Here is an 8,711-nt window from a genome sequence, read left to right as displayed (position 1 = left end):
GCCTCGGATTCATCATCCGATAGCACCTGAAAACGGGAACTCTTCGAGTCCCCGTGGCCTTCTTCTTGGCCTTCTTCTCCGGCACCACATGGGGTGCCGGAGCCAGCAGCCCCGTTAGGCGGGCGTCCGCTGGATCCTCTGACAATGGGGCCGGACGGATAGTCCGTTCGGCCTTCGCCAGCCATTCCTGTCAAAGGTAAAGGGAGTTTAGATCCCGCATAGAGTCAAACTATGGAAAACAAGTGGTGAAATCACTTACCTCGTCAGCTGGACGCTGCGAGCGGAATCCGCGATCTTCGGTAGCGGATGCGGGAGCTTCGGCGCCCTTGAACAGCACCTTCCAGACATCTTCGTACGTAGTGTCGAAGAGCCCGCTCAGGGTCTGGTGCTGCGCCGGATCAAACTCCCACATGTTGAAGCCCCGTCGTTGGCACGGGAGAATCCGGCGGATGAGCATGACCTGGACTACGTTGACAAGCTTGAGCTTCTTGTCCACCAGCTTCTGGATACAGGCTTGGAGTCCGGTCAGCTCCTCCGAATCCCCCCAGATCCGGCCGCTCTCTTTCCAGGAGGTGAGCCGTGTAGGGATGCCGGATCTGAATTCGGGGGCCGCTGCCCAATCAGGGTCACGCGGCTCGGTGATGTAGAACCACCCCGATTGCCACCCCTTGATGGTTTCCACGAAAGTGCCCTCCAGCCACGTAACGTGGGACATCCTGCCCACCATGGCGCCTCCGCACTCCGCTTGGCTGCCCTTCACAACCTTCGGCTTGACACTGAAGGTCTTGAGCCACAAGCCGAAGTGGGGCTGGATGCAGAGGAAGGCCTCGCACACGACGATAAACGCCGAGATGTTGAGGATGAAATTCGGGGCCAGATCATGGAAATCTAGGCCGTAGTAGAACATGAGCCCCCGGACAAAGGGATGAAGTGGGAAGCCCAGTCCGCGGAGGAAATGGGGAAGAAATACTACCCTCTCATGGGGCCTGGGGGTGGGGATGAGCTCTCCCTCGTCGGGGAGCCGATGCGCGATGTCGCTGGACAAATATCCGGCGTCGCGCAGCTTCTGGATCTGCCCCTCCGTGACGGAGGAGGCCATCCACTTGCCTCCCGCTCCGGACATAGTTGGAGAAGGTTGAGGTGAGAAGTGCGGACTTGGGCGCTGGAGCTCGAGTTCGCGGAGATGGATAAGCCAAGGAGGAAGAAGGCGCAGGTAAAAGGGTTGGATCTTTATCCCCTTATATGGGCGGACAAAAACATGTGTCCCCACCGGCCTGGTAAAACTCGCTTATCTCCCAAGCGTCACAATCAATGGCGCGGTTGGGTTACCCACGTCCGTATTGATGGGAATCCCGGAATAAGGGGAACACGATCTCTGCTTCGACAAGACGTGCCAAGGAAACCGCCTCGCTAAACGCGCGGAGGTGGAACAATAAAAACAATTCGAGTAAAGGCTTGGTAATGGTGTGACGTCACGCCACAAAATACGTCAGCAGATTGAACTTGTGTGATATTATTTGATATTATTCTCTCTATGGTGGTATGTGGAATTTATTTTGCAGAGCCGGACACTATCCTGGTGTTCACAATCTTCTATAAATTATTCGGAGGAAGAACCCGCCTTGCAATGCCGAAGACAACATGCGCGCCGGACTCGTCGTCATTGAAGCCTGGTTCAGGGGCTACTGAGGGAGTTCCAGACTAGGGGGTGTCCGGATAGCCGAACTATCATCATCGGCCGGACTCCAAGACTATGAAGATACAAGATTGAAGACTTCGCCCCGTGTCCGGATGGGACTTTCCTTGGCGTGGAAGGCAAGCTTGGCGATACGGATATGTAGATCTCCTACCATATTAACTGACTTTGTGTAACCCTAGCCCTCTACGGTGTCTATATAAACCGGATGGCTTTAGTCCTTAGGACGAACAACAATCATACCATAGGCTAGCTTCTAGGGTTTAGCCTCTTTGATCTCGTGGTAGATCCACTCTTGTAACACACATCATCAATATTAATCAAGCAGGACGTAGGGTTTTACCTCCATCGAGAGGGCCCGAACCTGGGTAAAACATCGTGTCCCTTGTCTCCTCTTACCATCCGCCTAGACGCACAGTTTGGGACCCTACCCGAGATCCGCCGGTTTTGACACCAACAACGGGCTTCTTCGTCTCGTCCTCCTTTAGATTCTTCTCTTTTCCCAGGACTGTGGTGTACTCAGCATCTAGCCCAGTGACCCACTCATTACCCTTTGACTTTTCGAATATGTGCCTGAAGCGAGAAAGGAATCCTTTCACCGCCGTGAAAGAACGGGTGTAGATGACGTGGAACTCAATGCCTGTGATGGTTCTAACCTTGTACTCACCGCCGATCATGGAGATTCGGGATGCCATGGATTTGGAAGGAGGGTTAGGATTAGTGGAACTGCTATAATGTGAAAAGATGGGACCACTAGGAGCGAACTTCCGTAATGTTAAAGGGCCACCGGGGATGAGTAGGAGCGAACTGTTAGCGGTTTTTTGATTGTAAAAATGCTGAGTGGAGTGTGCGAATAGCAGGGTTTTCCATGCTCCCATGATACGGGCTTCCGAGAGCCCTTGGATCTGAGATCAAACTGTTGCATGGCATGATTCTAGACCTATGGGTGAATATCCTATCCTAGAGGGTTATTCTGTAAATTTTTAGCAACTTAGCATGCGACCATTCGATCTTAGATCCAAGGGCTGTCAGCAGCCCGTATCATGGTCACGCCTACCATGACCGTCGCCTCGCTCGCGCGGTCGCGCCCTTGGAGATTTCAGACGGCTATAAATGAGCATTTTTTCCTACTTCGCATGCATGAAACTACTTCCTCCGTCCAGGTGCGTTAGGCTATCTGATGTTGGCATGTCATACATAGTCATCACTTAGACAATCATACAACAAGGTTAGCTGTAAGGTTGGCTATAAGAGTAAATTCTTTACTTCTCTCTATCTCTTTCTTTGTACTCCCTCCGTTTCAGTTTACAAGTCACGCGCGTATACCTAGGTTGTCAATTTTATCACCATAATATAAACTAGATAACACAAAATTATACTGTTTAAAAACAGAACATCTAAAGTTTATAATGGTATGTTTTTTGTAATACTGTATATGACTTCTATTAGGTTGGTCAAATTTACGACCTAGTGGTACGCGCATGTTGGGGAACGTTGCAGAAAATAAAAAATTTCCTACAGTTTCACCAAGATCCATCTATGATTTCATCTAAGCAACGAGTCATGGGAGAGAGATTGCATCTACATACCACTTGTAGATCGCGTGCGGAAGCGTTCAAGGGAACGGTGATGATGGAGTCGTACTTGCCGTGATTCAACTCACCGATGACCAAGTGCTGAACGGACAGCACCTCCGGGTTCAACACACGTACGGTACGGACGACGTCTCCTCCTTCTTGATCCAGCAAGGGGGAAGGAGAGGTTGAGGAAGAAGGCTCCAGCAGCAACACGACGGCGTGATGATGGTGGAGAGGCAGTACTCCGACAGGGCTTCCCAAAGCGCTCAACGGAGGAGGAGAGGTGTTGGGGAGGGGAGGGGCTGCGCCTTGGATCAGGTGTTCAGCCCTCCCCTCGCCCCTCTATTTATAGGGGAAGGGGAAAGGGGGCCGACCCCCTCTAGATGAGATCTAGAGGGGGGGCGGCGGCCAGGGAGGGGGCTTGCCCCCCAAGCAAAGGGGGTGCGCCCCCTTTAGGGTTCCCCCCAACCCTAGGCGCATGGGCCCAAGGAGGGCGCCCAGCCCTCCAAGGGCTGGTTCCCTGCCCCATGCGGCCCATGAGGCCCTCCGAGAGGGGTGGCCCCACCCGGTGGACCCCCGGAACCCTTCCGGTGGCCCCGGTACAATACCGATATGCCCCCGAAACTTTCCGGTGTCCGCATGACAACTTCCCATATATAAATCTTTACCTCCGGACCATTCCGGAACTCCTCGTGACATCCGGGATCTCATCCGGGACTCCGAACGACATTCTGTAATCACATACAAGTCTTCCTAATAACCCTAGCGTCATCGAACCTTAAGTGTGTAGAGCCTACGGGTTCGGGAGACACACAGACATGACCGAGATGGCTCTCCGGTCAATAACCAACAGCGGGATCTGGATACCCATGTTGGCTCCCACATGCTCCTCGATGATGTCATCGGATGAACCACGATGTCGAGGATTCAATCAACCCCGTATGCAATTCCCTTTGTCAGACGGTATGTTACTTGTCCGAGACTCGATCGTCGGTATCCCAATACCTCGTTCAGTCTCGTTACCGGCAAGTCACTTTACTCGTACCGTAATGCATGATCCCGTGACCAGACACTTGATCACCTTGAGCTCATTATGATGATGCACTACCGAGTGGGCCCAGTGATACCTCTCCGTCATACGGAGTGACAAATCCCAGTCTCGATCAGTGTCAACCCAAAAGACACTTTCGGAGATACCTGTAGTGCACCTCTATAGTCACCCAGTTACGTTGTGACGTTTGGTACACCCAAAGCACTCCTACGGTATCCGGGAGTTACACGATCTCATGGTCTAAGGAACAGATACTTGACATTCGAAAAGCTCTAGCAAAATGAACTACACGATCTTGTGCTATTCTTAGGAATGGGTCTTCTCCATCACATCATTCTCCTAATGATGTGATCCCGTTGTCAACGACATCTAATGTCCATAGTGAGGAAACATGACTATCTGTTGACCAACGAGCTAGTCAACTAGAGGCTTACTAGGGACGTATTGTGGTCTATGTATTCACACGTGTATTACGATTTCCGGATAATACAAGTATAGCATGAATAAAAGACAATTATCATGAACAAGGAAATATAATAATAATGCTTTTATTATTGCCTCTAGGGCATATTTCCAACAGTCTCCCACTTGCACTAGAGTCAATAATCTAGTTACATTGTGATGAATCGAACACCCATAGAGTTCTGGTGTTGATCATGTTTTTCTCGCGAGAGAGGTTTAGTCAACGGATTTGCGACATTCAGATCCGTATGTACTTTGCAAATATCTATGTCTCCATCTTGAATATTTTCACGGATGGAGTTGAAGCGACGCTTGATGTGCCTGGTCTTCTTGTGAAACCTGGGCTCCTTGGCAAGGGCAATAGCTCCAGTGTAGTCACAGAAGAGTTTGATCGGCCCCGACGCATTGGGTATGACTCCTAGGTCGGTGATGAACTCCTTCACCCAAATTGCTTCATGCGCTGCCTCCGAGGCTGCCATATACTCCGCTTCACATGTAGATCCCGCCACGACGCTCTGCTTGCAGCTGCACCAACTTACTGCTCCAACATTCAACATATACACGTATCCGGTTTGTGACCTAGAGTCATCCAGATCTGTGTCGAAGCTAGCGTCGATGTAACCCTTTACGACGAGCTCTTCGTCACCTCCACAAATGAGAAACATGTCCTTTGTCCTTTTCAGGTACTTCAGGGTATTCTTGACCGCTGTCCAGTGTTCCTTGCCGGGATTACTTTGGTACCTTCCTACCAAACATACGGCAAGGTTTACATCAGGTCTGGTACACAGCATGGCATACATAATAGATCCTATGGCTGAGGCATAGGGGATGATGCTCATCTCTTCTTTATCTTTTGCCGTCGTCGGGCATTGAGACGAACTCAATCTCACACCTTGAAGTACAGGCAAGAACCCTTTCTTGGACTGATCCATTTTGAACTTCTTCAAAATCTTATCAAGGTATGTGCTTTGTGAAAGACCTATGAGGCGTCTCGATCTATCCTATAGATCTTGATGCCTAATATATAAGCAGCTTCTCCAAGGTCCTTCATTGAAAAACACTTATTCAAGTAGGCTTTTATGCTGTCCAAGAATTCTATATCATTTCCCATCAAAAGTATGTCATCTACATATAATATGAGAAATGCTAAAGAGCTCCCACTCACTTTCTTGTAAACGCAGGCTTCTCCATAAGTCTGCATAAACCCAAACGCTTTGATCATCTCATCAAAGCGAATGTTCCACCTCCGAGATGCTTGCACCAGCCCATAAATGGATCGCTGGAGCTTGCACACTTTGTTAGCATTCTTAGGATCGACAAAACCCTCCGGCTGCATCATATACAGTTCTTCCTTAAGATGCCCGTTAAGGAATGCCGTTTTGACGTCCATCTGCCATATCTCATATCATAGTATGCGGCAATTGCTAACATGATTCGGACGGACTTAAGCTTCGCTACGGGAGAGAAAGTGTCAATCCCTTGAACTTGCCGATAACCATTAGCGACAAGTCGAGCTTTATAGATGGTGACATTACCATCTGCGTCCGTCTTCTTCTTAAAGATCCATTTGTTTTCTATCGCTCGTCGATCATCGGGCAAGTCAGTCAAAGTCCATACTTTGTTTTCATACATGGATTCTATCTCGGATTTCATGGCTTCTAGCCATTTGTTGGAATCTGGGCCCGCCATCGCTTCTTCATAGTTCGAAGGTTCACCATTGTCTAACAACATGATTTCCAGGACAGGGTTGCCATACCACTCTGGTGTGGAACGTGTCCTTGTGGACCTACGAAGTTCAGTAGCAACTTGATCAGAAATACCTTGATCATCATCATTAATTTCCTCTCCAGTTGGTGTAGGCACCACAGGAACGTTTTCCTGAGCTGCACTACTTTCCAGTTCAAGAGCTAGTACTTCATCAAGTTCTACTTTCCTCCCACTTACTCCTTTCGAGAGAAACTCTTTTTCCAGAAAGGATCCGTTCTTGGCAACGAAGATCTTGCCCTCGGATCTTAAGTAGAAGGTATACCCAATGGTTTCCTTACGGTATCCTATGAAGACGCATTTTTCCGACTTGGGTTCGAGCTTTTCAGGTTGAAGTTTCTTGACATAAGCATCGCATCCCCAAACTTTTAGAAACGACAGCTCAGGTTTCTTCCCAAACCATAATTCATACGGTGTCGTCTCAATGGATTTAGACGGTGCCCTATTTAAAGTGAATGTAGCTGTCTCTAGAGCGTATCCCCAAAATGATAGCGGTAAATCGGTAAGAGACATCATAGATCGCACCATATCCAATAGAGTGCGATTACGACGTTCGGACACACTGTTACGCTAAGGTGTTCCAGGCGGCGTGAGTTGTGAAATGATTCCACATTTTCTTAAGTGTGTACCAAATTCGTGACTTAAATATTCTCCTCCACGATCCGATCATAAGAATTTTATCTTTCGGTCACGTTGATTCTCTACTTCATTCTGAAATTCCTTGAACTTTTCAAAGGTCTCTGACTTGTGTTTCATCAAGTAGACATACCCGTATCTACTCAAGGCATCATTGAGAGTGAGAACATAACGATATCCTCCGCGAGCCTCAACGCTCATTGGACCGCACACATCGGTATGTATGATTTCCAACAAGTTGGTTGCTCGCTGCATTGTTCCGAAGAACGGAGTCTTGGTCATTTTACCCATGAGGCATGGTTCGCATGTGTCAAATGATTCATAATCGAGAGACTCTAAAAGTCCATCAGCATGGAGCTTCTTCATGCGCTTGACACCAATGTGACCAAGGCGGCAGTGCCACAAGTATGTGGGACTATCGTTATCAACTTTTCATCTTTTGGTATTCACGATATGAATATGTGTAACATTACGTTCGAGATTCATTAAGAATAAATCATTGACCATCGGGGCATGACCATAAAACATATCTCTCATATAAATAGAACAACCATTATTCTCGGATTTAAATGAGTAGCCATCTCGTATCAAACGAGATCCAGATACAATGTTCATGCTCAAACTTGGCACTAAATAACAATTATTGAGGTTTAAAACTAATCCCGTGGGTAAATGTAGAGGTAGCGTGCCGACGGCAATCACATCGACCTTGGAACCATTCCCGACGTGCATCGTCACCTCGTCCTTCGCCAGTCTCCGCTTATTCCGCAGCTCCTGCTGTGAGTTACAAATGTGAGCAACGACACCGGTATCAAATACCCAGGAGTTACTACGAGTACTGGTAAGGTACACAGCAATTACATGTATATCAAATATACCTTTTGGTGTTGCCGGCCTTCTTGTCCGCTAAGTATTTGGGGCAGTTCCGCTTCCAGTGACCCTTCCCCTTGCAATAAAAGCACTCAGTCTCAGGCTTGGGTCCAGTCTTTGACTTCTTCCCGGCAACTGGCTTACCGAGCGTGGCAACATCTTTGCCGTCCTTCTTGAAGTTCTTCTTACCCTTGCCCTTCTTGAACTTAGTGGTCTTATTGACCATCAACACTTGATGTTCTTTCTTGATTTCAACCTCTGCTGACTTCAGCATTGAGAATACTTCAGGAATGGTCTTCACCATCCCCTGCATATTGTAGTTCAACACAAAGCTCTTGTAGCTCGGTGGGAGCGACTGGAGGACTCTGTCAATGACCGCCTCTTCCGGGAGGTTGATCCCCAACTGGGACAGGCGGTTGTGCAACCCAGACATTTTGAGTATGTGCTCACTGACAGAACTGTTTTCCTCCATCTTACAACTATAGAACTTGTCGGAGACTTCATATATCTCGACCCGGGCATGAGCTTGGAAAACCATTTTCAGCTCCTCGAACATCTCATATGCTCCATGCTTCTCAAAATGCTTTTGGAGCCCCGGTTCTAAGCTGTAAAGCATGCCGCACTGAACGAGGGAGTAATCATCAGCACGTGATTG

The sequence above is a fragment of the Triticum aestivum genome, chromosome 5B (assembly GCF_018294505.1).
Source record: "Triticum aestivum cultivar Chinese Spring chromosome 5B, IWGSC CS RefSeq v2.1, whole genome shotgun sequence".
Lineage (NCBI taxonomy): Eukaryota > Viridiplantae > Streptophyta > Magnoliopsida > Poales > Poaceae > Triticum > Triticum aestivum.
This window is presented reverse-complemented; position numbering follows the sequence as displayed.